Raw genomic sequence first — 26,354 nt, 5'->3', positions numbered from 1 at the left:
TTTTCACTTGAAAGATTATATTCTTATTGCTGAAAAATGAGACCAGCGAAATGGTACGAATTGGATGAAACAGCATATGCATACTTATCTGAATCTCTGCTAAATGTTCTATCTGGATACTTTCCGCTTCTGAACCTTAACATCTTTCAGCTTTAGTTTGAGTTTCATCATACCGGCTTGGACATGAACTTCATTTTTGGACGAATCTATTTTGACTAGAGTAGCTTCGTTCTTGAGCTTAGGAACATAGACTGAATCTCCAGCTTCTGGAACCCTACCTTCATCATCTAAGTATAAGAAAAGGAAGGAAACCTTGGAAGTTTAACGAGTTTTCAGAATGTGTGGAGATTCATAGTAATATAAAAACAAGGGAGTTCCATATAGTACTCTGTACTTTACCGTTGGTTGCCATGCCCAAGTCGGTATCTATGTTCTGTGTCTTTCCAATGGCAGAAGTATTTGCCAGCACAGGATCCTTCACTCTGTCAGATTTGGCATCATTCACAGCCTTCTCCTCTTCTTTCAGTCTTTCAGCTATAGTACATTCCTGGAACTGCTGAAACTTCTTACGAATGATAGAATGGGCCATAACAGCACTCTGAAATTACTCTCGCCTTTCGTTTTCTCTGAGCAGAAGTGTGGTCTACAATGTTCTTTTGTGCCAGTTCCAAGTTGTTATGAAGCTCCTTGGACTGCCTGAGACATTAATGGATAGAAGATATCATTTGGCTGCCAGTTCCAAGGTCCACCTCATAAAGAAGTCACATTAGACAAGCAGTTTACACACCAAGGCATGAGATATGGATTCAAAGTTCAGTTAGAAGGCATAGAAAGCAATGATTGAAAAACAAGCATCCCTCAAAGTCTGTTATATGCAGTTTTTATTTTTTTCGAGAGGGCGGCAAGAGATTTGCCACAAATTACATTAGAAGGTAAGGAAAGGAAAAAAAAATACAAAACAACCATACAACTTAGCACCCTGCAGACCCCACAACAGATAAAACTACGACCTCCCCCACAGAACAACAAAGTCCCCCAAGCCACCAGCAGCTGCACACCAAAGATGCAGCCAAGAAAAAACTACCCATTGAAGGGGGCAGCACAATGTGTACCAAAAGAAGGTATAGCCGTATAGGTTGAACATAACATTATAAAAAGAAAAAAAAGCAAGGATGTGTAGCTTGGAAAGGGAATCACAGCATACTCAAACGTAGAACAGTAGGAGTACACAAATCTATGTATAAAGACATTCTCACATAAGAAGATATTGTGCCTCCTGAAGGTGTTGTTGATATTCTTGTTTGAATCTTTCCATGTCCATTATCAACTGCAGAAGATGAACTTCGAGAGCTTAGGATCATAACAAGATATTTTGGACAACAATTTAACCATGTGCAAGTTCTAAGTGCAGAAGTGCCCGAAAAAACATACAGCATTTTTCTCTGCACCAGCTATTCCAAGTAAACGCCTGGAGCTTTCTACTATATCCAAAGGCAAACCCAGCCTTTCAGCAATATTGATTGCATTCGAGCGACCTACATGTGTAACGAAGCATGGACACAAAAGAAAGTTCAAGAATAATGAAATAAGACCAGGTGTTAGTGCAAACAACAGTCATAAAGCCATTCAGCTAGTAGGAAGGTTTGAGGACATGAGATCACAAATATTACAAGCATATGAGGTGTCCCATTAGTTCATTAGGGAAGAACGAAGGTAAGAATGATAGACTAAAATGACATCATCAGCATAGAGTTGTTTCCTAAGGCTTAATTTTTTCCATGGCATTGACCACCGAGAGTGTCAAAGCAAATCTGAATATTTAAATGATTCAAAAAGGGAAAGGGAAACATAACGCAACCTGGTATTCCCCATAGTATCTTGAATGTAGGCTTTAGATTCTCTTCATCAAATTCCATGCATGCATTCTCAAATTAGTTATTGCTGAAAGTACTAACAACAAGTTATGTTTCCCAAAAAAATCAATATTGTTCATTATTCAGTATTAGTATTTGGTAGACAACAACTAGTTTGTATTTACTAGTGGTATCAGCATCAAGGGACACAAGTGCAATCTTTTTTTTTTGAGAGAAAATACAGCAGGGGAGGCCCCCACTGTTTGCTTTATTAATAAAAAAAATAAAAGGACAACACTGAACAAAAGTAGTTTCACAAAGAAGGAAGCACGAGGTGGGATAAAGAGCTAATCTAGGGAAGCTATATAGGAAAGAAAGACAGCGCGCTTATCATCACTGAGTCTATGAGCCTGTAGTGTAGCTTCTTCATAGAAGGAGCTTTTCCAAGATCCAAAGGACGGGTGACCTCTATCAAAAATATAATTATTTCTTTGCTTCCATATTTGCTTGCCACTGACACCCTTCCCCAGACCCCACACAGAGCGGGAGCTCTCTGCACTAGGTACGCCCTTTTTTTTCTCCATATTTGCCAAGTAGCGATGATGAAAGTCTCCATGAAAAAGGGGTTCTGACGTTGAATCTTAGCTTGCTGCATCATTTGGAAAAATTCCGTTGTTAGGTTCCAACTTATTCCGAGATGTTGCCAACAAGTTTGGCTAAACGGGCAGCTGAAGAACAAATGGAATGCAGATTCCTCAATGTTGCTGTTGCAGAGGACACAATTGTAGTTATTTCCCTGAAGTTTTTGCTTTTTCCTTCTGAGGATGTTTCTTGTGTTCAGTCTATCCATCAGGAGAAGCCACGAGAAGACCCGTAGTTTGTTATAGCATTTGGAGTTCCAAATCCAAAGAAAAGGAGCTGGAGGTTGTATATTCTTGTAAGGAAAGTTATAGCACTTCGAGGAGGAATAATTCTTGCTTCCCCAAATGTATTCCCAAGAATCCTTTGAATTTTGATCAACCTGCAAAGCTTGAATAAGGTCTTGGAGACTTTGAAATTCTTGAAAGGCCTGCTCTGATAAGGGAAGATGAAATTGTGCCTCAAGTGTGTTATTTGACAGAAATTTAGCAACAGAGATGTTCTTGTTTCTGGCAAAGGAGTAGAGCCTTGAAAATTTGGATTCCAGAATGTTATCATTCCAAAGATCAGACCAGAAAAGCACTGTGGAACCATCCGCAATAATGCACTTAGCAATTCCTCTAAACATATCACATAGTTTTAGGACATCTTTCCACCAAAAGGAGCCCCTATCAGTTGACGCATGGGGTACTTGACCATGTGGGTAATGAGCATTCCAGATTAGTTTCACCCATGGGATGTCCTTCTTATTATAGAATTTGTCCAGATGTTTCAAAAGAAGAGTCTAGTTTTGACTCCTAAGATTCATAATTCCCAGCCCACCTTTTCTTTTCGGCTTTGAACATTTTCTCCAAGCCCCCAGTGGTTTCATCTTTGCATTAGAATCGGATCCTCTCCGGAGGCAGTGACGTCTTGCTCTGTCAATATATTCAATGACTGCAACAGGTACATCCAAAGTACACATAGTGTAAGTGGGTAAGGAAGACAAAACTGAGTTGACTAGCTGGAGTCTTCCAGCATGAGTTAGGAACATGGATGTCGCCGTGAGTTTCCTCTCAACTTTACTCATAATGGGACCATAGTGCGCAACCCAAGGTTTAGTTGTACCCAGAGGCAACCCAAGGTAAGTGAAAGGCAAAGAATCTAATTTGCAACCGAAGACACCAGCAAGGAGTTGGGCTTTTTCTGGTGGGAGGTTTAAAGGAACAAGGCAAGACTTCTTGTAGTTAACTCTCAGCCTTGTAGATTGTGAAAAGGATTCCAACAAGCCTTTTAAGGTAAATAACTCTCTTTGGGAAGCTTTCATGATTAAAATGGTGTCATCGGCGTATTGAACAATGGGGAATTGGTCCAACTCAAAAGATGGAATAGGCAACTCAAACAGACCCTGCTGATAAGCTCTGTTGACAATGCATTGAAAGAGGTCCGCAGCAAGCACAAAAAGAAGTGGTGACAAGGGATCACTTTGTCTGACCCCACGGCGACAATGGAAGTGGTTGCCTGGCACGCCATTCAGAAGGACTGAGGAAGAACCAGAAGCAAGAATCCTCTCAATCCAATCAATCCAAACTTCAGGAAACCCCAACCTTTTAATCATTGACAAGATTGTATTGTGTTCAATTGTATCGAAAGCTTTTGTAAAGTCCAATTTTAAAATAATAAGCTCTTTTTTGGAATGTTGGCATTGATGTATATATTCATAAGCCCAGGCCAAACAATCCTGTATTGTTCTGCTTTTTATAAAACCGTATTGGTTGGTATAAATTAGCGGTATTATTGTAGCTTGTAGACGATTAGCCAGGAGCTTTGTGATGATTTTGATGACACCATTTAGGAGAGAAATGGGTCTGAAGTCGTTGACACTTGTATGACTGCACTTTAGGGATCAACGTGATAAACGAACTGTTGATGGCTTCCAGATTCAAGTTACCATTGAAGAAGTCAAAGCATAGAGTGTAGATATCTTCTTTTACAATGTCCCAACATTTTTTCAGAAAGAGCCCATTGAAGCCATCTGGACCAGGGGCTTTGTCGGGGGCATGTGCTTGATGGCCTCATCACTGTCAATGGTGGAAAAAGGCTGTGGGGTGTACGACCCCGGATACCCACGGCAGACCACATGGGCTGCGCCCCTTGGGGTGGCCCAACCCACAAGAAGAAGCCTTGCGGGGCACGACTCTGCTCGGCGCCTTCCGCAAGACATCGGGAAGATATCATGGAGATACTACATGATCTGTTAGGATATGTATGATCCCAAGATTCCTATAATCAGTTATTACTTTCCGATTATCTCTCAGATCTAACCGACTTGTAACCCTGCCTCCCGGACTATATAAGGCGGACAGGGACCCCCTCTAAAATCACGGCATATCATACGATAGCTAATACAAACCAACAGACCACAGGAGTAAGGTATTACGTCATACTGACGGCCTGAACCTGTCTAACTCGTGTGTCTCTGTTGCCTTCTTGTTCTTGATCTCGCGCTCCTCTACCGATTAATCTACCTTCGTGAGATACCCCTCGGAGGACTGCCGACGATAATCTGTCGACAAAGGCCTTGAGAGGGATTCTAAGTCATTTCTGGCCTGCACCAGTTGTTCCAGGTTATAAAGCATTGTAGGATTAGAAGAACACCCCATTCTCTTTTTAAAATCATCCAGTAGCAGAGCTGCCTTTTCATTATGCTCTGTAACAGTGCTACCATCTTGAGCTATCAGGTTAGTGATGGTGTTAATCCGGTATCTTTCAGTGCAATCTATATTGTCTCACAAATAATAACTTGCACAAGACTTAGTGGGTTTTACAGCAGAGGTTTTACAGCAGTGTTCTGTGGTGTTATAGACGTAAAAATTTGGTGGATGGATTATTCTGTGGTTCAAATATTTCTTTAAAGGAAACCATGAAAGAAGGAATTGTTTATAGGTCAAGTACATGGCTGGTCGAATTTAGTCTTAGTTGGTGCTGGATGCATAAAGAGGAAAGAGCTCATAATCTATACCTTGTATCATCATTCCATTTGGTGCATAGTGTATGGAATATACCCAAAGCTTAGAAATTAATTCGATCCACCAAAAAAAATTGATATACTAAGAGATAGACTTAATTTAAGTACAAGTCCAATGTTACAAATTTATTCTACCATAATACAAGATAACTTCGAGCTTGGAATGATAGGAACCTGTATTTTAGTGTTTTAAGTTCTCCATGATGAGTTGTTGCTAGAGTCAGAAAGGAGCCAGCTTCAGCAAAAGACTCCAAAAGAGGCATCCCCAGAGCGGCTCCTTAAAGTGGGTTTGTCCCAGCACCTACCTAAAAAATGTCACCATAATTTTTTGAAGAGCTAAAGTTAAGAAGAAGGTGATTGAATCACGAGACAGTCCTTCAGCAACAAAATTCCAGTCATGACTTTGACTAAGGTAGCATTGAACACCAATGCATTTTGAGAATCTTAGAATACACACAATTGTCACATCTGACAGACATAAATGTGCCACCACCAATGTTTTAAGATTTTGGGAAGGATGATCATGACTCCTTTATCAGCATGATGTTCTGGTTATGACATGGGCATAATATAAACATCAATGCATTTTAGAACATAAACAATTCCTACGTGGCTATGTGCAGTAGATATTTGTCATAATCCACATTCAGAAACATGCATTCTTAAATCTTAGCTTTCTGCAGCATGACTGCATGAGTGATAATAGAGGAATATCACTGTTTGAAAAAAGAGGCATGAATTGCACATAGAGCATGTTGAAAAACATAACAAGCAAGTAACCCATGCTTACAAAAAGGCTATATAGGAACCAAGATGCATCTAACATCTATCAAGATGGTAGCTAAACTGCTTACCTCATCCAAAAGGACCAAGGACTCTGAAGTTGATTCTGCACGAATGGCCTAATAGAAGAGGAAGGTTTGAATTTCACATTGATAGGCTAAGGATTCAAGACAGGTAGAAAACTAGAAATGAAGCAGGACCCTTTTGTGTAATGGTATGTGCATTCAGTAATGCAACCATTTGAGTTAGGATTTAAAAATTAGAACTAATTAAGCTAAATTCTAAAACATACACCAATCTGCTTCAGATGCCCAGAAAATGTAGAGAATGATGTAAGACATAATCTGCTGCTTATCTCTCTCTCTTGCTGCAGCAGAGTTGGCATTTGGTCAGCTAGATTGTCTAGTCTCTACTGCTGTACCAGTATGACAATAGGCCACCTCTAGTACATTAGTTGGTAGCTATTACATCAGTCATGTCTTGGTAGTGGACTGATCTAAGCTTTGTACTACTAGTACTAGTAGTAGTTGGTGTACCTCAGGAGTAGATAGTTGGTGTACTCACCAATAACTACGTACCTGGTAGAGGTACTAGCACTTGTTTATATATCACACCTAAGGTAATGCAAAAGAGCAGTTCAGTTTACCACATCCAGAAGCAGAGCTTTCGGCCAGCGCTGGGCTTGTGCTGTGTGTGTGAGCTGTTCTCAATATCTTCTTCTACCTTTAGCCATAGTGAGTGTGTTGGTAAGCTTGCTGCTTACCTGTGCAGGACAGCCGAGGGACCAATAAGTGGTATCGGAGCCGTACAAGTGCCGTCGCCGGACTAACCGCTGGCGATGACGAACGGTTCGGAGATGGACGACAACAGCGGCGCTGCTGTGGCTGCCCAGCCACGACAGGAGGTCGTCGTGTGCACGGTGCGGGAGGTCAGCAGCACCAGTTGGCCGACGCTGATTCGCACTAACTATGGCGAGTGGACGACGACCATGAAGGTCAAGCTCAGAGCCCGACGGCTCTGAAATGCCATTGACAAGAGCACCGACAATGAAGAAGATGACATGTCAGCGTTGGAGGCCATCCTCGCTGCTGTGCCAACGGAGTACAGGGAGCTGTTGGGGGCGAAGAAGTCTGCTAAGGAGGCATGGGAGGCCATTGCAGCGATGCGCGTCGGCTCTGACCACGCAAAGAAGGCGATGGCCCAGCTGCTGAAGCAGGAGTACGCCAACCTCAAGTTCAAGGATGGTGAGTCGGAGGAGGATTTCTCCCTCCACCTGCAGTAGCTCATCAGCAAGCTGAGGAGCCACGGGGTCACCATCGACGAAGAGACAGTCTCCAAGTACCTCCACTCCGTGCCGGTGAAGTACATCCAGATAACTCTCTCCATAGAGACGACGCTGAACTTGTCCACCCTCACCATTGAGGATGCGATAAGCTGTCTGCGGGCGGTGGACGAGCGCATGGAGCAGGCCACAACAACGACGGACAGCGGCAAGTTGCTGCTGACAGAGGAGGAGTGGGCTGCCCGAACGAAGGAGAAGTCTGGAGAAGCCTCCTCCAGCCGTGGTGGCGATGGCAAGCACCGTAGCAAGGCTTCTTCAGAGAAGAAGGTCGACCCCAACGCCTACCGGCGCTGCGGGAAGACAGGGCCATTGGGCAAAGGAGTGCCCAAATCAGCAAGCAGGAGAAGAAGGCTGAGGCTCATTTGGCGCAGGCTGATGATGATGATGAGGCCACTCTCCTAATGACGACGTTTTGTGTATTGCATGACGTTGAGGCCAAGGAGAAGGAAGAGGTGATGGTGGTGGAAGGGCACGGGAAGGCTCTGAAGGCTGTCAACCTCGACGAACCGCGCGCCCAAGTCCACCTCGGACGTGTGGGCGGCGAGCAGGAGCAGCGGTGGTACCTGGACTCCGGCGCCAGCAACCACATGACGGGCTCCAAGGAAGCCTTCTCTGAGCTCGACGGCAACGTGACCGGCATGGTGAAGTTCGGTGACGGCTCAAGGGTAGCGATCCGAGGGCGCGGCACCATGAGCGCGGCAGCGAGGTACTGATCAAGGATGGCGTCCTCAGAATCAGGGACCGGGAGCAGTGGCTTCTTGCTGAGGTGAAGAGGTCCCGGAACCGGCTGTACCTGCTCGACTTGAAGGTGGAGCAGCCCATCTGCTTGGCTGCACGGCACATAGAGGAGCCGTGTCTGTGGCATGCCTGGTATAGCCATCTCAGCTTCAACGCTCTTGGTCGGCTGGAGAAGATGGTGACTGGGCTGCCTCATATCGAGCACGTAGGCGAGCTGTGTGACAGCTGCCTGGTCAGGAAGCAAAGAAGACTGTCGTTCCCGAAGACGGCGAAGTAACGCGCGGCAGAGGCCCTCAAGCTGGTCCATGGTGACCTCTGCGGACCGATCACGCCTGCGACGCATGGCAGGGAGAAGTACTTCATCTTGCTGGTGGATGACTGCAGTCGGTTCATGTGGCTGCAGCTTCTGACCAGCAAGACCGAGGCAGCGGAAGCGGTCAAGAAGTTCAAGGCGCGCGCGGAGGCGGAGAGCGGCAAGAAGCTGCGCGTGCTGCGGACTGATCGCGGCAGGCGAATTCACTTTGGTGGAGTTCGCTGTGTACTGCGCGGATCAGGGTGTGGTGCGACACCACACCGCGCCGTACTCGCCACAGCAGTATGGCGTGGTGGAGCGGTGGAACCAGACGGTGGTCGGCATGGCTCGATCCATTATGAAGGTCAAAAGCATGCCGGCAAAGTTCTACGGAGAGGCGGTGACCACGACGGTGTTCATCCTCAACCACGCGACCACCAAGGCCCTGAAGGGCAAGACGCCATTCGAGGCTTGGCATGGACGCAAGCCGAATGTGTCCTTCCTCAGGACATTTGGCTGCGTCGGCCATGTGAAGAACACCAAGCCTCACCTCGGCAAGCTGGAAGACAGGAGCACGCCGATGGTGCTCCTAGGCTACGAGGAGGGCACCAAGGCGTATCGGCTCTGATCCCAAGAGAGGCAAGGTGGTGATCTCTAGGGATGTGGTGTTCGATGAGATGGCGGCCTGGGACTGGGAGGGTCCGAGCACGGGGGAAGCTGGCAGCTTGAGCAACACCTTTGTCGTCGAACACTTAGTCATCCACGGTGGTGGAGACGCTGGAGAAGAGGTGCCGACCACCCTAAAAGTGGTGCCGAGCGGTCCAGCAGCAATGCCGACCACTCCAGAGGGGGTGCCGAGCACTTCAGCAGCAGTGCCGAGCGGTCCAGCAGTGGATCCGACCACTCCGGCAGAACAGGGAGGCCATGGACCACCGATCGAGTTCACCTCTCCACCCACCGACATCGACGAGTACGTGGACGCTTTCCACAACGGCAAGGAGGTCCGGTTCAGGCTGGTGGACAACATCGTCGGCGAAGGGGGAGTTCCTGGGTTGGCCAGTCGTTTTCTCGACGACCCAGAGCTGCTCCTTGTTAGTGCAGAGGAGCCACCGACATTTGCAGTGGCTGAACACGACGACAATTGGCGCCGGGTGATGTTGGAAGAGATGAAGGCCATCAGGGACAATGGGACATGGGAGCTGGTGGATCCATCGGTGGGCCGCAGGCCGATCGGGTTGAAGTGGATCTACAAGGCGAAGCGGGACGAGCGCGGCATCATTGTCAAGTACAAGGCTCGGCTCGTCGCCCGCGGCTTCGTGCAGCGTGAGGGCATCGACTTCGAGGAAGTCTTTGCTCCGGTGGCGCGAATGGAGTCCGTTCGCTTGCGGAGCGAAAGATTGGCACGTCCACCACCTCAACGTCAAGTCTGTGTTCCTCAACGGCGATCTCGCGGAGACGGTCTTCGTCAAGCAAGTTCCGGGCTTCGCCGTCAAGGGCGCTGAGCACAAGGTGCTCAAGTTGCGCAAGGCGCTCTACGGGCTGCGGCAGGCCCCTCAGGCGTGGAACGCCAAGCTCGACGCCACCTTGGGCGAGCTTGGGTTCACTCGCTGCGCCACAGAGCACGCGCTGTACACGCGGCGACGGGGGAAGGAGCTCGTCGTCGGCGTGTATGTGGATGACTTGATCGTCATTGGAGCGCGGGCGGAGGACATCGACGGCTTCAAGCGCAAGATGGCTGCTCGTTTCAAAATGAGCGATCTCGACGCGCTCTCCTACTACTTCGACATTGAGGTGAGGTAGGGGAAGGAGCACATCTTCCTGGGCCAAGCGCGCCTATGCGGAGAAGCTGCTGGAGCGCAGCAGCATAGCGAAGTGCAAGCCGTGCGCAACTCCAATGGAGGAGCGTCTGAAGCTGTCCAAGCACAGCATGGTGGCGAAGGTGGACGCGACGCGCTACCGGAGCATCGTCGGCGGGCTGCGCTACCTCACGCATACTCGGCCGGACATCACGTTCGCGGTCGGGTATGTCAGTCGCTTCATGGAGGACCCGCGCGAGGATCACTGGACAGCGGTGAAGAGGTTGTTGCGCTACGTCAAGGGAACGCTCGATCAAGCGATCATCTTCTCCAAGAGTGGCGGCAAGGGTGGGCTACGGCTCACGGTCTTCAGTGAGGCACACCCCAAGGCAAAGGAAGGTGAGCCGGAGCTCACTGTTTTCAGCGACGCAAACATGGCGGGCGACATCGACGGGCGACGAAGCACCTCCGACGTGCTCGTCTTCCTTGGAGCGGACCCCATTGCTTGGCAGTCGCTGAAGCAAAAGATCGTGGCATTGTCGACGTGCGAGGGGGAGTACGTCGTAGCAGCCACGGCGGCGTGCTAGACTGTCTGGCTACGCCGGCTGCTGGACGAACTGACCGGCGAGGAAGCTCACCCGCCAACTATGATGGTGGACAACCAGCCCGCCATCGCCCTCGCCAAGAACCCTGTCCTCCACGACCGGAGCAAGTACATTGACATCAAGTTCCACTTCCTCCGGGACTGCATCGATGGAGGGCAGATCGTCATCGAGTTCGTCGAGACCGGTAGAGAGCTCGCTGACATCGTCACCAAATCACTTGGGCGCCTGTGGTTCATGGAGCTGAGGAAGATGATTGGCATGGATGAGGTCAAGGCATCGGGTTAGCAGCAGGATTAGGGGAAGAATTGTAAGACATAATCTGTTGCTGATCTCTCTCTCTCTTGCTGCAGCAAAGTTGGCATTTGGTCAGCTCGGCTGTCCAGTCTCTACTGCTGTAGCAGTATGGCAATAGACCACCTCTAGTACATTAGTTGGTAGCTATTACATCAGCTATATCTTGGTAGTGGACTGGTCTAAGCTTTGTACTGCTAGTACTAGGAGTAGTTGTTGTACCTTAGGAGTAGATAGTTGGTGTACTCACCAACAACTATGTACCTGGTAGAGGTACTAGCACTTATATATATATCACACCTAAGACAATGCAAAAGAGCAGTTCAGTTTGCCACATCCAAAAGCAGAGCTTTCAGGCTAGCGCTAGGCTTATGCTGTGTGTGTGAGCTGTTCTCAATATCTTCTTCTACCTCTAGCCATAGTGAGTGCGTGTGCTGGTAAGCTTACTGCTTACCTGTGCTTACCTGTGCAGGGCAGCCGAGGGACCAACAAGTGATTGGGTCAGAGATTGCTCGTCTCCAATGTTAGCATAAACAACATTGAACCATGGATTTTTTACTGGTTCAGAAGCTAGAATGTATAGACCTGAAGCAGAATGGACAATGTTATGCAGGATATTCAGCTGTGAACACTTCAGGACTTTGGTTTATTTGTTTGGACACTTTGTTGCGCTTCCCCTTCTCCTAACGAAATATGTGCAACTGCATGTTCTCGAAAAGAGAGAGAGAGAACACTTAGAAATGTAGGTGGTAAGTACTTATTATCTTTTGTCAAGGGCGTCAAGCCCTTGGCTGGCCGGACCGCGGCTACGTAGTTCGTAGCCGTCGGCCGTCTTCTCCGGTGAGGTTACACCCCTCTACCGTAGGCTTAGTTGAGAGACAGAGAGGATTAAGGATAATGATCTTCTTTTTCTTCATTGTCTTTCGGAATTACATATAAATAGCCAATCAGCCAACTAATCTTGGAAACAAACTAATCTTTGCAAACTAAGGAAACCAACTCCTAAAATCAAGGCCAGCCCTTAGCCACTCGATCTGGCCTGGCTGTTGGGCGCGCCTCCGCTCGCTGCTGCCGCGCGCTCTGCGGCTCGCCTGATGTCTCGGGCCCGCCGCTGACGTGTGTACGTGCGGCCCCACATGACATCTCTCCCCCCCTCGAGGTCCAGCTCGTCCTCGAGCTGAAAGGTGGGGTACTGCTGGCGGAAGTCATCAAGGTCCTCCCAGGTCGCCGAGGACGCCGGTTCGCCTCGCCAATGCACCAGGAGCTGGAGGCGGGCCAAGCGTGTCTGCTCCACGCGTTCTGGCACCGGGACGACGGAGCCGTGGTGGATGTCCGGCAGTGGGGGCGGCGCGTCGGGTGGTGTACCGACGAACTTCTTGAGGGTGCTGATGTGGAAGACGTCATGGATCCTGGCCTGCGGCGGCAGCTCGAGTCGTACCGCAACGTCGTTGATGAGCTCGACGACCTTATAGGGCCCGAGGTAGCGCGCCTTGAGCTTGCCGGCGGTGGCTTGTGGCAGGGACGAGCCAGTCCGCTGGCGAAGACGAAGTAGCGCCCAGTCGCCCACTTGGTAGTGAACAGGGCGGTGGTGTTTGTCGTATTGGCGCTTCTGAACGGCTTGGGCCTGCTGCAGGCGGTACCGCACATCAGCGAGAAAAGCCTCGCGCTCCTCCATGTCGCGCGCGACTGCTGCAACCCGTGTCTCACCCGGCTCGTAGGAGCGGATCGTTGGAGGATCGCGCCCGTAGACCACGCGGAACGGCGTCTCCCGCAGTGATGACTGGTAGGCCGTGTTGTACACGTACTCAGCCCATGGCAACCACCGCAGCCACTGCCGGGGGCGATCACCGGTGAAGCACCGCAGGTACATGACGATGACGCGGTTGGCGGCCTCCGTCTGGCCGTCCGACTGAGGGTGAAAGGCCGTTGTCATGTGCAGCTTCGTTCCCATGAGGCGCATCAATTCGCGCCAGAACGCCGACGTGAACACCGGGTCGCGGTCGGATACTATCGACTGCGGCATGCCATGGAGGCGCACGATGTCGGCGAAGAAGGCTTGCGCCACTGTCTCGGCGGTGTACGGGTGCGCCAGTGCGATGAAGTGGCAGTACTTGCTGAAGCGGTCGACGACGGAGAGGATCACCGACTTGCCGTTGACCCGGGGAAGAGCTTCGATGAAGTCGAGGCCGATATCCGCCCAGACGATGGTGGGAACGGGCAGTGGCATGAGAAGCCCCGCCGGAAGCAGATGTTCGGACTTGTACCGCTGGCAAGTGATGCAGCTCCTCACGAAATCCTGCACAAGGCGCCTCATGTGGGGAAAGTGAAAGTCCCTGCGGAGGCGGTGCATCGTACGCTGGACCCCTTCGTGCCCATCATCGTGGACAGCTGCGACGATCTCCTGCAAAAGGGGTGAGGCGGGCGGAATGTAGAGGCGGTCGTCGTAGAGGATCATGCCGTCCCGCACGGTCCAGGGCGCCGCACGCGTTCCAGACTGGATGTCGCCGTGGATGGTGACCAGCGCGGGGTCGGTTGCCTGGGCCTGTCGGAGCCGCGCGATGAAGTCGAACCGCGGAGCCGACACCACGCGGAGCTCGCCCATGGTGTCCTCTTCGGTGTCGCGGCGAGATAGAGCGTCGGCGACTGTGTTGGAGACGCCCGACTTGTACTCGACGGCGAAGTCGAAGCCGAGGAGCTTTCCCACCCAGTGGTGCTGCGGGATGGTGGCGAGCCGCTGGTCGAGGAGATATTTGAGGCTGTAGTGATCGGTCTTGACGACGAATCTCAGCCCCCAGAGGTACGGCCTCCAATGCCGCACGGCGAGCACCAAGCCGATGAGCTCACGCTCGTATGCCGCGAGCGACCGATGCCGTGGCGCCACTGGTCTGCTGAAGAAGGCGATCGGGTGGCCCTCCTGGATAAGCACGGCCCCGAACCCGTAGGTGGATGCGTCGCACTCGACGACGAACGGCTTGGTATAGTCCGGCAACGTCAGCACCGGCGCGGACGTCACAGCGCCCTTGAGCGCGCTGAATGCCGTCGCTGCCTCGGCGTTCCACGCGAACCCCTCCTTTAGGAGCGCCGTGAGAGGGGCTGCGATGGCGCCGTAGTTGTGGACGAACTTCCTGTAGTAGCCCGCCAAGCCGAGGAAGCCCCGCACCGCCCGTGCCGATCGGGGCACCGGCCAGTCGTGGATGGCCTGGACCTTCGACGGGTCCATGGCGACGCCTGCCGCGGATATGACGTGTCCCAGGTACGCGACGGATGGCGCGCCGAAGGAGCACTTGGAACGCTTGACGAAGAGGCGGTGGCGCACTAACTCGGAGAGGACGACACGGAGGTGTCGCAGGTGATCCGCCCAGGTTTGACTGTAGATGAGAATGTCATCAAAAAAGACAAGTACAAATCGACGCAGGTACGGCCGGAGGACGTCGTTCATGAGGGACTGGAACGTCGCTGGCGCGTTGCAGAGGCCAAATGGCATGACGAGGAACTCGTAGAGGCCGTCATGCGTGCGGAACGCCGTCTTGTGTACATCCTCAGGCCGCATCCGGACCTGGTGGTACCCGGACCGCAGGTCCAGCTTGGTGAAGAAACGCGCGCCGTGGAGCTCGTCGAGCAGCTCGTCCACGACCGGGATGGGGAAGGCATCCTTGACTGTGAGCGCGTTCAGCGCCCTGTAGTCGACGCAGAACCGCCACGTGCCGTCCGGCTTCTTGACGAGGAGCACCGGCGATGAGAACTCCGAGTAGCTGCGGCAGACGATGCCCTGCGCCATCATGGCAGCGCATTGTCGTTCGAGCTCATCTTTGTGAGCCGTCGGGTACCGATACGGCCGGACAGCCACCGGCTGCGCGCCCGGTTTGAGCGTGATGCCATGGTCGCGGACTCGGGGCGGGGGCAGGCCGGTCGGCTCGGCGAAGGCGTCGTCGAACCTTGCCAAGAGCTCCTCGAGCAGGGAGGTGCTGGCCGAGGTGGTGTAGGGGCCGTGCGCGCCTGGGGCTGGAACGCCCGCCCAGCACACGGTGCGCCCTTCGTGCTGGAACGAGACGGTGCCCGCTACCAAGTCCCACACCAGCTTCCCCAAGGTGGCCATCCAGTGTGTCCCCAGGACGATGTCGTACCCTGCAAGAGGCATGACAAACAAATCGACGGCGAAGCCGAGGTCGTCGATAGTGAGTGGAGCGCGGCGAAGGACGCCTGGGCATGGTACTTTCTCGCCGTTGGCGACCGTGGCCGTCAGGCGCGGCCGAGGTTGGACTGGCAGCCCGGTCCGGCGCGCTGCATCCTCCCCGATGAAGCTGTGGGTGGATCCGGTGTCCAGGAGGGCGATGAGGGACGTCGCGCCCACCGAGACGCAAGACCTGCATGGTCGTGCCGACGGGCAAACCAGCGACCGCGTGGAGGGAGAAGACTGGGGCCTCCGTCTCCCCGACCGCGTCTGCTGCAGCAGCGCCGTCGTCCGCGGCGTCGTCGATCTCCAGCCCTCGAGGAAGAAGAGGCGCCGGCAGAACCTGTTGTGGCCACGGGTGTACTTTTCATTGCAATTGAAGCACAGACCTTGACGGCGCCGTTCCGCCATTTCGTCTGGTGTTAGGCGCCGCTGGTTGCCCTCGCTGCGGCCCTGTTGGGCGGCCACCGGGGGAGCAGGGAGCGTCAGCTGCTGCTGCGGAGGTGCGGGCAGCGCTGGTCGGACCGCTGGGGCGGCAAGAAGGCCGCGCGAGGGTGGCCAAGGGGGAGGCGGCCCCTGCCGGTCGAGCTCCATCAACTCCACCTGGCGGGCGAGACTCATGGCGGCCGCCAGCGTCTCCGGGTTGTGGATGCGGACGGCGTGGCTGAGCGGCGGCAGGAGTCCGCCGGTGAAGATCTGGACACGTTGAATCTCATCAAGACGACCCGCGCGAGGCAGGAGGGCCTGGAAACGGTTGGAGTACTCCTCCACGGTCCCTGTACGCCGGCACTGGGTGAGCTCGAACAGCGGAGCCGAGCGAAGGGGCGGCCCGAAACGCAGGTTCAGGAGCTCCTTAAACCGCCCCCATGGCGGCGTGCCCTCGTCCTCCTGGAGCTGGTCGTACCAGAGCTGGGCGACATCCTCCAAGGCGTAGGAGGCCATCCACACGCGCTCCTCCGCCATGGTACGTTGTTGGCGAAAATAGGATTCGCACTTGTTGACGAAGAGCATCGGATCAGTCTTGCCGTCGTAGCGGGGAAACTCCAATTTCTGGAATTTCGGCGGGCGATCAAGATCGCGCGGCCCGTCCTGGCGACCGCCGGTGCCGCTGCCCGACGACGACACCGACTTCTCCTTCATGGCGGCCATGTCGGCCTTCAGGTCCTTCAATTCCGTGGTGACGGACTTCAGCATCTGGACCACATCGGCGAGGGACGGCTCGCTCATGGTTGCTGGCTGGGGCGCGGACGTGGGGAAGGGCGGCGGCGACGGTGGCGGGCTAGGATTTTGGGCAGGCTGTGGAAGACTGGGTGGAGCGGGTGGGAGAGGATCGGCGAGACCGTGATACCAGGTTGTCAAGGGCGTCAAGCCCTTGGCTGGCCGAACCGCGGCTACGTAGTTCGTAGCCGTCGGCCGTCTTCTCCGGTGAGGTTACACCCCTCTACCGTAGGCTTAGTTGAGAGACAGAGAGGATTAAGGATAATGATCTTCTTTTTCTTCATTGTCTTTCGGAATTACATATAAATAGCCAATCAGCCAACTAATCTTGGAAACAAACTAATCTTTGCAAACTAAGGAAACCAACTCCTAAAATCAAGGCCAGCCCTTAGCCACTCGATCTGGCCTGGCTGTTGGGCGCGCCTCCGCTCGCTGCTGCCGCGCGCTCTGCGGCTCGCCTGATGTCTCGGGCCCGCCGCTGACGTGTGTACGTGCGGCCCCACATGACATCTTTGGTTTCCTTTGCAACAAAATATGTAGTTGGTGACTACATCAATCAGACAAAAATCCCAAACATTAAGGAAAATCTGCAACTGCATAATCTACAGAAGTCTGTATAAGTCGGTAATGTTCACAATGGTAACAATGAAACAATATGCATATGGTTACTCCATTACCTATCTTAGCCATCAATGATGCCAGGCCAACCGTCTTCAAGCTGATTGTTTTACCCCCTGTATTTGGGCCAGTTAAGACCAAGACAGTAGTTTCTTCAGCAATCATAAAATCTACTGGTACTGGCTGGTCTTTCTCCAGTTGGGAAACCTGAAAACGGGCGCACAAATTATGCAATGAAATTAATAGCAATCATCAGTAATACCAAACAAAAACTAACCCTAAGTTTCATGGAATCAAGGTCTGACGCCAATTGATCTTCTTCTGCAATATCTTGCCCATATATCCTCCTCCTCGGGATCTCCTACAACATGGAAGTAAAATCACTACTGATTGACAAACAGCAAATGAAACCATTTTATACTCAAGGGTATATTTAGAAGTAAATAGATGTATCGTCGATTTCAACCAATATCCTTTTTGCAGAATTTTGTTATGAAAAAATTTACATGAAGCCAGATAAACTCACTGCTGTGGCACTTGCAACATCCCTTTTGGCACGATGGATATTTTCCTGATGCCGCTGAAAGTAGTGGATGATATGCATTTGGCATGTACAGTTTCCATGCCTTCTTAGGAAGTTGAGCTGAGGACATTTGTTCGACAGGTCCACCTGTAGTACTAGTGACTGTTTCATTCTCAAAGTTTGGCAAATACAGGTCAGGAAATGTTCCATTATATGCTACACTGTATTTTGCACGAGCTGCGATCTGTAAAGCAAGTGGTGAAAATAATGAGTCAAAGAAACTTAGGAAAACATGGTCAGAAATGCCATCCCACGGTTTCCAAAACTAAATAGTAACTCAAATAATTTTATAGAGTGCAAAATCCATGGTTTAGACATTTCTAGTTTTGAACAGTATTTTTCAAGAAAAGTAGAATTGACCCGGCCCTCAAGACCCAGATTTGAGCTGAGCAGATTTCAGATTCCTTAGTAGCTTACACTATGAAGTTTGACAGTCTGTAACGCCAACTCTACCATTTAGGTGGACTGTGAACTCGGCAACTAGCCTTTCCAATCACAGATAAGTGACATTTTGTTGTTGTCTGACATTAGCCACTACTTTTAGTTATAATATATCAATAACAACAACAACAACAACAACAACAAAGCTTTAAAGTCCCAAACAAGTTGGGGTAGGCTAGAGTTGAAACCTAGCAGAAGCAATCAAGGTTCAGGCACGTGAATAGCTGTTTTCCAAGCACTCCTATCTAAGGCTAAGTCTTTGGGTAGTTATAATATATCAATAAAAATAGCAAATGTATATCTTTATGAAACTATCTTTCAATAAACATCTACTTATATCACTTCAAAACATTAAAACTTGTAATCAAAGTTTGGAAAGATTGACTTAAGACAACCCGAAAACATCATTTATTTCTGCCTGGAGGGAGTACATGATAGCAGATAATGGTACATAATTTTCTGCCAGACATACAGTTTTACTTAAATGACTAGATCGATCAGTCTTTATGCTTCTCATCCTGCTGCCTCGGCCTGGCTATGAATTCTAGCACGGGTTTGGTAAGGATATTTCCATGCTAGGAAGTAAGAAATGCATCATTACTCATTAGTCAAGAATAAGAATTATGAAAACCTTTCACTGGGTGCCTGTAAACCGATACACAACTGTCAACTAATGGCAGCACATAAGAACGAAAATAAATCAGTGGTCTGTTCGTGCAAAGAGTTTGATGTTATCTCAATAATACAAAATGACCATCAGAAACAAGTATAGAACTCAGGAAATTATAACTGCAAGCATTTAAGTACTGCAATTTAATCATAGAAATTTTTATGTTCATACAAATGTGCATAGTTCCTTGTCAATTTTTTCACTGAATACTTCAGAACATGAAGTATTAAGATCCATACAAAATAATGATTTAGAACAAACCTTATCGAGTTTAATTGCTTCCTGAAGCAAATTCTGGATGCTATCAAGATCAAGAAGAATCTGCACACGAAAGATAGAAAGTGAACATAAGAGAACAACAACTTATAAAATCAAATAGGCCATCTTTCACAACCTTATCAGTAAGTTTTTATAAGACATCCAGTTCAGCTTTAGCCACTAGTGCTCTAGATTCCTGCAACTCATCGTTCAACGGAACAGCAGCAATTGGTTCTATCGTGCTTCCAGCATCTGACCCGCTATAGTACATATATGAATCTTCATTAAAAATGTATTCTTGAATTACCAAATTAAAATAAAATTATTCCTTTTACACACAGGTTGCAAATTGTTATATATTTTTGGGGTTTGGGACCACATGATTCTTCTGCCAAAAAAATATCATTCATGCAAATGTTATTACTGACAAGCATTCAAGCAGACAAATGAGTGCTAAATGATATAGAAATTGTGGCAGAACCGTCCAAAATAACACACTTAAGGAGGTACTTGTCTTCCACTAGACCCTAAGCATCCGAAGGTGAGCTACATCAGGCAGTTCCGTTGGACACACCCCATGGGAGAACCCGAAAATCCACATTTTTCCATCAGGATCACAAATGAGAGAATAAAGCTTACAAAATTTTAGCCATTTCCTACATCACTTTTCATACAACATCAGAGTATAATATTTATTGTTTATAACAGCGAAATATAATCATGTCATCAGAGTCTCAGCGGAAATAAAATCATCTAATGACAAGTTAAACATTAACATGATGATCCGTTATATATATTATAGCAGGTTATAAGTTTTTTTTTTCATTGTAAAACATTTGGGTGAAAGTTTCAATTAAACTCTACGTCCGCAACGTTAAGGAAATCCTCGCTGAGCCCACCAGGAGGTTTCTACACGCAAATGTCAGCTCCACATGTTCCTGTAGGGTAGAACAAACCCTGAGTACTCAATTGTACTCTACAAGACTTACCCGTCAGGAGGAAAGAAAAGACTCCAAGGATATGCAAGGCTATCTGGCTTGTGGGTTTATTGCATCTGCAGGGGCATTATTAAACGTGCGTCCTTATATTCGATTTTATTAACAGTCATCATTAGTTCATTAATTAACCATTCTGTGTAAGCACCTATGCTACTTTCAAGCAGGTGGTAAGCAATCAGAACCAGTTTTCCATCTCTCATATTCCAGTTCTTACTACGGTGCTAGATTATAGACAAGTCGTACCGGATTACTCGACGATTCACGAATCAATGTGCACAGCTGGGTACTCCGAAACACACGCCATGCTTGTACCCAAGCACAAACAGGACCAACCCACCACTCTCCTATCAAGGGGTCCAGGTCCCCGTCCAAACTTAAGACTCTAAGCCCCCACACCTGAGTCCCGAACTCAGTGTGGTGCTTAGACCTCCACCATCCCCGCCTCCAATCAGTCGGTCCGGAAAGAACCGGAACCTACGACAAGAGAGCAACGAGTCTTCCCTGCTCCCATAAACAAGTATATGCTCAAGATAATAAGTCTATGACCCGACTAAAATCCAATGCAACGGACGGTCCTTAACCGACACAGGCGGAACAAGCGCAATCCGAGCCTCGCTCGAATGCCAAACCAAGTCCAGATCCAAGTACCATTCCGTCCGGTCTCCAATTATCATTCATATATTTTCTATGTGACAGTAATATAACAACAACAATAATATCTTTCCTATCTCTCGCGAGTGATAGACAATCACTCGACTTCTACCAGAGTTCTGTAGCATAGCAATATACACGATCCTGTCATACTAGTAAAACTCATAGAATAAAGACATATATATATGCAAGTGGGTTTCATTCAACTCCTTAAACTTAATGCACAAGCATAAAATAAAATACAGAATAATAGAGGTTATGCACCGGGACTTGCCTGGGTAAGATATAACTAAAAGTTAGCATTCCATCGTGGTGGCATGATCCTCCGGACCATCCTTTCGATACTCCAGATGACTCCATGATCCATCATTGTTCCTATTAGGGTATATGTGGATGAAATGTAGAGACGTAATTAACCAACTGCAACCGTAACTCGTAAAATACGATTTACGCCTCTCGAGCTAGTTCTAACGATGACCGTACTTAGGCTATGTATCCACGTTGCCGAACCAGACGTTATTTCCCAATGATTGTTTTAGTTATACAAACCCAAGTTGTTTCTTTATTTCATTCAATCGATTTAATATCTATTCGAAATATGGCATCATTATCTATCTAACAAACTAATTACTCTGGAGCTAAAAAATTACAGTGAGCAGATAATAATATTAGGAATTTACTGTAAAATTTTCAAAGTCAACACTATCACCATTTTCTCACAAAAATTCCTACAAGTTTAGGTCTTATTAAAACTAAGCAATTTAAATTAATTATGGCAACCCTAAAAAAATAATACAAAATATATGAACAAAATACACTAACAGGTAGATCATGATTTTAGGAATCTAACAAAATTAGTTTCGTAATTTTTGGACACTTACACAAATTTATATTGATTTTTACAAGTTTGCCTCAGAATATATTTAAAAAAATGCTTTAGAAAACGAAAAGGGCTGGTGGCAACCAAATTGGCCCAGCAGCCCAACGCAGTCCGCGCGGGCGCAACCGCTCGCCAGCAGGCTGGCCCGCTGCGCGAGCGCGCCGGCATGTTTTGCAAACGAGTCCCTTTGTTTTGGGATAATCAGCGTCGCCACGAAACACTATTGAAGCAGACTCGAACTTTGCATCAAGCACCCTAGATTAAATCGCCTCCTCAACTAGGGGGTCCCTGGTGCCACCGCGCACGACGGCACGACCACGGCCGGCACTGCACACCTACGCCAGTCAGCGGAGCGAGGCACCGGCTAACTGAGCAAGCCGACGAGCATCGCGGGGACAAGCCGGACTCCTAGATGGCGGTTGGGATATAGACAATGACCCTAGCGCTCTGTCCGTGCTGCCGGACCACCCGCCATGGCGGTACGAGCATTCCAGCGACCTAGGATACTAACGGGGAGGTAGAGACGGAGGGAAAGCAGCAGTAGCTCACCGCGGTACGCGCTGCGGTGGCGGTGGAGGCAGAGGAGGGCTGAGGTGACCTGGCCACATGCGCGTGAGCACGATGGCGGCGCTCCGAGGCAGACAGCGCATCACCACGCCACCGACGAGCGTCCTGGCCAAAAGAAGCCGAGCACCAGCCCTAGGGGGTCAAGACAAGCTCCGAAACGCCGTCAATTGATCCTTTACCGTTGGGTTTGGGGCTTACCCCCAAATCATGCTCTGTTCGAGGTGAGATGACCGGCAGTTCGAAAATTCCCAAACCCGGCCGACCAGAGAGGATTGAGGGGCTCGAGCGGGTAAACTGGCTAGCCTACCTCCAATCCTAGCTACAGGAACACTGAATCGAAGTGGGATATCACGAACCGCGCGCGCAGGCTTATGCCACGGTGCGCTCCGTCGACGGCAAGACGGACGAGGCAGCGGGCTCACGGCTCGGACAACCTCGACCAAGGTTGCGATAAATGAGCAGAAACACCCACACGGTAAGGCCCCGAGGGAGCGTGCCATGAGGTGCCGAGATGGGACCGCTTGGCCTTGGTCGAGAGCGGGCGGCGGTAGCGGAACAGCGAGCGCACGGGAAGAGCATTGACACCACGACAAAGGCAGTAGCTCGACGAGACAGCGGAGGGTGGCAGCTACTTCGGGGTAAGTGGCTCGTGCGGTGAGAAAACCGCCACGTCGCCGTGACAGCGGCCGCTGCGGTGTTGGCCCGGCCCGACATGCGGCCAACCACAACAGGGTCGGCCAACGACAGTGACCACGGCCAGGGCAGCCAACGGCAACGGCGCGCCCGTGTGGCGACTGCGGGGCAACGGGAAAGGCGGGCACGGCACACGCGTGCGGTGCGCCCGAACGCGACGGCATAACGTCGTGGACGCGGTGACCGCGGCCACAGGGCTGAACGGCCGAAACCAGTGTCGTGCACGCTTTTTAAAGCTAAACAAAAACAGTAATTGTCTCGTCTACGGTTCAACCACTTATGCTAGTTCAAAGCCAACACTACCCGGTCCCTAACATGCAATGTTTACAAGTCGTCCGATTAATCGCGATTAGTCGGTCTGGTCGGTACCATGACCTCGATTAGAGACTTCGACTCGATTAGCTCGACTAGAAACCTGGTCGTCCGACTAGTCGACGACTAATCACGATTAGTTGTCCGACCAGAGGGCTGCACGACCAGGCTGGGCACTGCCTTCTTTGGGCTTGCCTGACTGAGCTTCCAGGTGAGTAGTTGGGCTGCCAATTTGGCCCACTAAGGTCTGTAATATATATACAAGAGGATGCTGCTCTGCTCTTTCTCTCTTCTCATCTCCTGGCTGCTGCTGCTCTCGTCTCCTCTCCTGGCTGCTGCTGCTCTCCTCTCCTGGCTGCTGCTGCTCTCTTCTCCTCTCCTCTCCTGGCTGCTACTGCTCTCTTCTCTCCTGGCTGCTGCTGCTCTGCTCTTTCTCTCTTCTCTCCTGTGCGTGACGGCTGCTGCTCCACGCGCCTCCAGTCTTCCTCGTGCGCCTCCAGTCGCCGTTCTTCGTGATGAGCTGCTCCGACGACGGTATGTGCCTTTCCCCTCTCCATCTTCTTCCCTCCTCCCCCATCCCTCACTTTGCAGCCTCTCTGGCTCTCTGCTAAACTGCTAGGTTGCTTGCTGTGATGTACTGTTGTCCCTCTGCTATTCTCTGGCTCTCCATCGTCCATCCTAAGAAGTTGTTCTTCTGCAGAATGTGGACCGACGATGTGCAAATGTGGAAGTGTACATGCCTCCGCCTGACCTTGAAGGAGGTGTTCCAGATTCATCAGTTGCCTGTGCAATGCGAGGAGACCGCGACTCGAACCCGGGACCTTCCAGTCACAGGCGGTAAGACTCTACCGCTTGCACCAGGCCCGCCCTTCTAAGGCCATAAAAATAGGACGTAAAAATAATAGTCAGGATAAGTTATAAAGAACCATAAGAAAAGAAAACCACAAAAGACAATGGGTATGAGTTACAGCGAACAAATGACATACTTAGTAGACGCCTAGACCAACTAATAACAATATATGATTCCTAAAGTCACTTCAGTTCGAACATCCATACATGCAGTTTTGATAAATTGAAATTGAAGAATGAGTAAGCATGTGTGAATGCTCTGGATTAATCTTAGGATGCCACATCAATTGATCGCAAGGAATTTCAAATATGGATGACAGCCAAATTTCATGTTTAACCCTCTATTAATTTAATAAACAGAATTGAGGTATTGCTCAGATAAGGCATTCATAAATTTGCGAATGAAATGCTAGCATAACATCACTGGAAGGAAATAGAATTAAAAATAGGGTGCAAAAACCAAACTGCAGTATCTTTAACAGAGCCATCATCATCAACGATATCTTGTATGGATTTCACTAGTGACTTGTTAATGACAGCATCTAAAATCTGCAGTTCAGAACAAGTAGATTCAGCATAGTGCACTGTCATGAATGTTTTTTGAACGAAATTAAATAATAAGAGATGAAAAAAGATGCTAGATAGCCAAAAAAAAAGATGCACTTACTGTTTCTGTAAGTGTCGTTAATCGACTACGTGAGCCTTCATCCAGCTTTATGGCAGCTTTAATATTTACTTGCAATGATTCAACAAACAGCATCAAGCTACCGACTGCCATTGCTTCCAGGCCTTTTATCACGGCGCCCCCAGAGACACAATGTATTGCTGACTCTATCTTCAGGTCAACATACAAACAAAAGAATCAATAGTATGTTTGTGCCTAAGTATGTAAAGCAAAATGTATTGTGCCCAAGTATGTAAAGCAAAATGTATTGCTAAGAACAGTGCCATAAAAATGTCATCATTAACAATTAAGATCGAGACCACAAATAGATTCAGAAACATGTGGGTTATTTTCCATGCATTTCATACTAAATTTTATTTTATATTGGCATATCATGGCTACAGTAGTACATTAATTTCTTGAAAAGTAAAACCATGTAGTATCTAAACCAATACAGAATGAACTTGTGTCTGGGTTACAGAACTTAACTAGTACAAGACACAGAGAAATGGCGCATAGGGAGCAGTTAAGTAGTTACTTCTACTGATCTCTAAGGTTCCAAACAGGGTTAAGAAGCAATACACAATTTGATTAATGAATTCTATGATAGTATACTGCCAAACCGCAAATATTTCAAGCAGCCTGAGTCCTCACCGCAACTGTATCCAACCCCGAGAAATCCATCGCCCCACCAGCGTTGTCAAGCAACCACACGGCCGCCTCCGTCTCGTGGAGCAGCCTCTGGCTCTGCTCATAGCTCACAGCTTCCACCTCCCACAGTTGTTTCTGCACCCGCATACCAAACCATACAAGTATACAACGCCTGGCATCAGAGATTAACCCCTTCGTCGGTACTCCGGCAACGAGAAATGACATCCTGGGAGATCGGAGCGCGATACCTTTGTGGCGTTGCGGCCGTGGGCAGTGCCGGCGAAGGAGGCGACGGCGTCGCAGACCTTGCCCCATTCGAGGAGGCGGAGGCTGCGGGCAGACGGCGAGAGCGAGGAGGCGGCGGCGAGGAAGCGGACGCGGAGGCGGAGTAGGCGACGCGGATGGGGTCGGACGGCGGGGACGGACGTGGGTAGGAGAGGTGAGGTGAGGACGGCGATGGAGAGGCGAAGCATCAGGAAGAGGCTGCGACCTGCGAGTGATGGGTGAAAATGGTGCGATTTATTTTTGGATTGAAGAAGCCAAGCGGGGTTGCCCGGCGTTTTTGGATAGAATGGCTGCAGGCGGGCGGATGGAGATGAACGACTCGCTTCTCCGCCTTCCAGTTCCAGGTAGTAATCACGAATTCACAATCAATGCGAATGAATCGTAGTAGAAAATGGGCCAAACTGAGCCGTGACCAAAATTCGGATGGGCCAAAGTGGTTTGGGCCGGCACAGTGACACTAGTCATCCGAGCTGACACGGCAAGAAACTCAGGCGGCCGG

General features: G+C 49.7%; 1 pseudogene; it reads right to left on the bottom strand.

Annotated features, from left to right (window-relative positions):
- On the bottom strand, positions 1–26,160 carry LOC136458257 (uncharacterized; annotated as a pseudogene).
- Positions 26,161–26,354: the final 194 nt, after the last annotated feature.

The sequence above is a fragment of the Miscanthus floridulus genome, chromosome 1, assembly GCF_019320115.1.
Source record: "Miscanthus floridulus cultivar M001 chromosome 1, ASM1932011v1, whole genome shotgun sequence".
Classification (NCBI taxonomy): domain Eukaryota; kingdom Viridiplantae; phylum Streptophyta; class Magnoliopsida; order Poales; family Poaceae; genus Miscanthus; species Miscanthus floridulus.
Note: the sequence above shows the minus strand (reverse complement) of the source record. Positions and strands in the feature narration are given on the sequence as shown.